At 25.8% G+C, this 6,000-nt stretch overlaps 1 pseudogene; it reads left to right on the top strand.

Annotated features, from left to right (window-relative positions):
* The window catches only part of LOC130813567 (2-oxoglutarate-dependent dioxygenase 11-like), a 9,813-nt pseudogene extending 8,870 nt beyond the window's left edge, over nt 1-943 (top strand).
* Nucleotides 944-6,000: the final 5,057 nt, after the last annotated feature.

Here is a 6,000-nt window from a genome sequence, read left to right as displayed (position 1 = left end):
ATATACACACACACATATATATATATATATATATATATATATATATATATATATATATATATATATATATATATATATATATATATATATATATATATATATATATATATATATATATATATATATATATATATATATATATATATATATATATATATATATATATATATATAGAACTGATCAGCTAGCATTGCATTACTTGTGCTAAATGCATGCATATCTTATCAATTACATCAAAATAAATGATGAATGATCTAGACTTATTAAAGCAGGGGTTTTTTTTGCAACTAAATATGTCCATAAATTGTTAGAAAAATAAATCAAAACTCCGTCCATTTCATTGACTTTGTCCATTTTCTTATTTGTCCATCCCACTTGTTTTGTTTTATTTTCTTATTTATTAGGTCTTTTTTACAATATTACCTTTCTTTACTTTGTTCTTTATTAACAATTTAGTAAAATAAGTAAAATTTTATATGAAGCACTAGTTTTTTTTAACTTTATGCCCAAATAAAATAAGACAAAGTTATTGAAATGAGGAGAGTATGTGATTTTAGATCAAATAATTAAAATGAGGTTGACTAACATATTGATGAGCTATTTCTCTTATTAACAATTTGTTTAAGAATGAAACTTCATCATTTGGTGTGCAGTCACTCTCCATAATTTTATGCGGATCTTGTGTTGTAGAAGTCTAACACCACAATTTATTATAATATTTGATTATAAGATCAAAGTAGTGATCAGACTCACCTGATCAACATCATCTCAATTCTGATCATTGTTTTTATTCTTGAATTTGAATCTTAATGATAATTATCCGATTATACCTTTTGATTTCACGTGATAGCCGCCTTTTACACGATTTCGTATAGGTCTTTCACGTGACGACTGTGATCGTCCCTTTCCTTCATCCTTTGATATGATACTCTGCATCTTTTAGAGTTTTCACTTAATTCCAAAATCTTTTAAATAAAATGGTTTAAAGAACAAGTTTAAATGTTGAACAGTTTACATTTATTTTGTTTTTGTTATATTTATTTTGTTTAATTTGAAAAACAATATCTACTTCATTTTGCCAGTTTGTTTTTGTTAAATATGTTTATTTGTGACATTACAATTGTCAACTCAATTTTGTAATGTCATAAATAAATATAAATTAAGAAAAATTGAAATTTTAGATAATATATAATTTTTTTTAAATGAGATGGATGATAGATATATTATTTTATAATAAATTTTATGAACTTTAAAAAATATTAAAATAAAATTAGTGAAAAAAATAAGAAAATGACAATTATTAAAACATATTTTAATAAAGTTAGGTAAAACACATGGAAATCATAACAAAATTTAAAATATTAAAATAAAATTAGAGAAAAATATATAAAAATCATAAGCATAATTAAAATATAATATATAATATAAATAAAAAAATTCCTTATAAAAACAACAATAAAGCAACCCAAAATAATAAATGAGAAATCTAAAAAAACGAGTATAAATATACCACTATTAACATTTGCAATTCATCTACATATATTCACGCTACAAAATTTTATTTCACAAATCTCTTACAGATTATCAAAGAGGCATTGAAGATTCTCGAATCTATGAAAATTTTAAAATTTGCCATTTTGCTTTGTAACCTAAAAACAAGAGAACAAATAACATTTGCTTCACACGTGGATTTAGAAAAGCCATTAATAACTCAATAAATTGACAGAGTAGCCATTGACACAGGAAAAAAATGAGATGCATTTATACTATACTATAATATAACAAACAATACAAAACTATACAGTAAATCACTATATGTTTCACTTGATTCAATAAGAATCAGATATTCAAATAAATAAGCAAACTCAGCATCCTTTTTGCAATGTGCATAAATACAATTGAGTTAGAATTTGAAATGAATTCAAAATTTTCCCCTTCACAGGGTCGTCAGTAGTTAGGATTTAGGATTTTATCTGGCGATATAAATTATATGCTCGACCTGTAAAGAATGACAAAATGAATTCTTTGAATCAAATCATAACTGATGGAATTAAGCTAGTTTCTTTGCACGGCCGCTGGAAGGTCCTGCGGCATCTTTTTTGGATACAACATCCTCAGGTTTCCGAGCCCATGCTGGAGCTCGATCAGGCTCATAACGGTTGGATGATTATGTACTGAACATAGTGGACTGATCATCCCACAAGTCTGATGAGCAACATAAAACTTCCATTTATCCGATTGATGTCGTGTAGATAGGCTAAACTTATAAAGAAAAAAGCATTCATCCAGTCATACATTGAAGACTAAGCACTTTAAGACATAAAGGATGACTGGTAAAAAAAAAAAAAAGTAAAATCTCTACTTTCCTGAGAATTGCAATTCACAATTAGCTACATAAAAAAAAGCAAGAGATACCTTTGCATAGCAATTTGGATCAGAGGAGTGGTTGGCAAATTTCAACTTGTCGCCTTTCCGATAAGCATCAAGAACAAACTGCACAGTCAGTAAATAAATGTCAAAACTCATTAAGACAGAATATGCAAAATGAAGTTTCATCTAGAACTAAGAAACTAAATATATGATTAATCATTTCCACGACAAACCTGGTCGTTTAAATTGAAAAGAAATGAAGAATTTTCACGATCATATATCTTGCCACGTTTGTTAGCTTCCTGATGTGAGATTAAAAAATTATATATTGGGCCGACCCGATTAGAGATGGTCTCTCACAAGAATTTGTGTTTTTATTTTTAGTTATGACTAATTTTTTTTATCTCGCATTTTACCACTTTTTCCTATAAAATATTAATTTATTTTATTTTTTAGTATTTAAATACTATCGCATATTTAGAGGCGTTCAACGGATCGGATCAAAATATTAACGGACCGTGCCATCGATTTGAACCCGACCCCTTAAGACTTTTTTTAATCTTACGCTTGAAATTAGATATCTATAGCACAAATTTGATAGTAATGACTAATGAGCAGAGTATTTGAAATTAGAAAGCAAAAAACAGAAGCGCCTGAAAGCATTCTACATGTGCCTCCGGAATAACTAACACAAAGTATTAATTAACGCCATTTTGGTTTAGGCGTTGTGTATGTTATTTTTCAGTCAACTTGTGTATATGATAATATGAGATTGTCTTATTAAAATAAAAAATTAAGAGTATATTTAATGATAATAGAGTATTTTATAATCTCTATTAGTTAAAAGTTAAAACGTGAAAATTAACATTCATTAATTTTGTATTCATGTCTAGTTTCATACTCCATTTAAATTTATTTTTTCTATTTTGTTTTATTATCATATTTGGTGAGTAATTTGCCTATATAAAAGTAAAGTCATTGATGCACTAATCGGATACTTAAAACTGTAAGTCTGTAACTCTACATAACTAAAAATTATACAAAATAAATATTAATAAACTGTATGTTTTAGACGAATCAATAAAATTCTATTTAATTATATTTTATCGTATGGATTGAAAATAAAATGCACATTAAGGGGTGTTTGGTATGAACTCTTTAATACCAAGTAAGGGATTTAATTATGAATTATCATTACTCCACATTTTTTGTTTGGTATAATATTAGGTTAACCTAATCCCTTTCTTGAGGTTAATGAATACCTTATTTTGTTACCTATAATTTATGTCAAGTAACAAATTCTCATACTATGATCAAGTAAATGTTTCCTTATGTTTTTACGCCAAATAACATATAACTACAATCTATACTCTTACCTTTACTCGTATTTATCATTTCTCTTTCCATTACATTATATATTCCAATATCAAATACCCCTAACGGCCCGTTTGGTTGATGGTAATGAAGTAATGGGAATGAAATGTTGTAATGGCAATAGTAATGAAGGAATGGATATTAGAATTGGTAATGAAGATTCTTTTGTTTGGTGTGCATGACTAAAGAATGGTAATGGAAGATAATATTCCATTGATTGCATTTGGTTGTTATTAATAAAAAATGGTAATGACTCTTAGTTTCATTATTGTATATTTGTATCTAAAAGCATTATTATATCTAAATTATTCTATCTAATGAATCTTTTTTAATAATAATATTTTTTTGGATAATTACATACATTACCTTTTTTTTCTTCATTATTTTTTTTCTTCAGCTCGAAACAACATTACCTTATTTTATTACCACAGTAATACTTCATTACCATTACAGCCTAATACCAGGTTGTTTAATGGTAATAAAAATGGTCATTTTTGGTAATTTTATTACCTTATTTTATTACCATCCATTACCATTGAAGGCATCCAAACAACCACATTTTTTATTACTTAATTTTATTATCATTACCGCCCTCTAATACCATGTACCAAACGGGCCGTAAGAGTGATCGATGAATAATGTCCAAAAAACAAATACGAAATGAATATATTTTAAATCCAGTATGTGGCAATTGAAATAAGGTAAATTTAATTAGTCTAACTCCAGTGTGTTTAAACCCTTAGCTACGCGTACAATACATGTGTGTTTGCGATAATACCCAAATGGACGATTTCCTTTAGAGAAACTTATAATCATAACATTTTCATCACATTTAGAAGAAAAAAAAACACTCCACATCAAAGTACAACATTTAGAAGAAGGGATAGTTTGAGTAAAGAAAGTTGATGATGCAGACAAAAGTATGAAGAAATTAAGAATACAAATTAAACTAGATTTTGAGAACATCAATGACCCTTTTGCCTGTAGGGTATGTCTCAAAGAAGAGGTTTCTGTATGTTTGAGTGGACACTCTTTTATACAACTGTGGTTCATTGTTGCATATCAGTTCATTGACAGGTCCCACTTCACCATCTGGGTTTGGAAAATAAAATGCTGCCACTGTAAACCTTTCCTTCTTTGAATTTGGAATCACCCTGTGTATTACACTCTTGAATATCCCATTACTCATCAACTGCATTTTAAAGCCATCATTTAAGACTACAATCAGGTTAAGAACTCATCATAGACTAGATATACATATATTATTTACATGGAGTATAGATGTGTATGTGTCTAGACCCAGAGTCGACCCTAATTTGAGGGTCTCACTCTTTTTTTGGACCCTATAAATCTAGGATATGAGTCCTAAATTTTGAACTTCAAAGGATTTGAGTTTGGATTTGGGTCCTACAAAAAATAAGGTGTAAATCTCAGTTTGCTAGACCCTATTCGAATCCTACTCATACCCCTTCTTACTAATCTTGAGACTTTGACAAATCAGCTTAAGCTTAAGAAAATACCTGAAGCTTTAAAGATAATGCTATATAGTCGATCAACTCTAAATAAGGGTGAAAATTGAAAATATGACGAAGAAATTGCTAATATAACAAGTTGTTTATCTTTTGTATTAAATTCTCAAATAAATAACCTTATTAGTCCGATGTATTGATTGCTCTATATTTATTTTTAATTATGACTTACGTTTCATTCTTAATTTTTATCTCCACGTACATTTAATTTATCTTTCTCGTCATCCACAAACATTTTTCACTTTCTCATTTATATATATATATATATATATATATATATATATATATATATATATATATATATATATATATATATATATATATATATATATATATATATATATATATATATATACACATATATATATATATATATATATATATATATATATATATATATATATATATATACACATATATATATATATACACATATATATATATATATATATATATACACATATATATATATATACACATATATACATATATATATATATATATATATATATATATATATATATACATATATATAAATATATATATATATATATATATATATATATATATATATATATATATATATACATATATATATATATATATATACATATATATATATATATATATACATATATATATATATATATATATATATATATATATATATATATATATATATATATATATATATATATATATATATATATATATGTATATATATATA

This window comes from Amaranthus tricolor, chromosome 5 (genome assembly GCF_026212465.1).
Source record: "Amaranthus tricolor cultivar Red isolate AtriRed21 chromosome 5, ASM2621246v1, whole genome shotgun sequence".
Taxonomy (NCBI): domain Eukaryota; kingdom Viridiplantae; phylum Streptophyta; class Magnoliopsida; order Caryophyllales; family Amaranthaceae; genus Amaranthus; species Amaranthus tricolor.
This window is presented reverse-complemented; position numbering and strand designations above follow the sequence as displayed.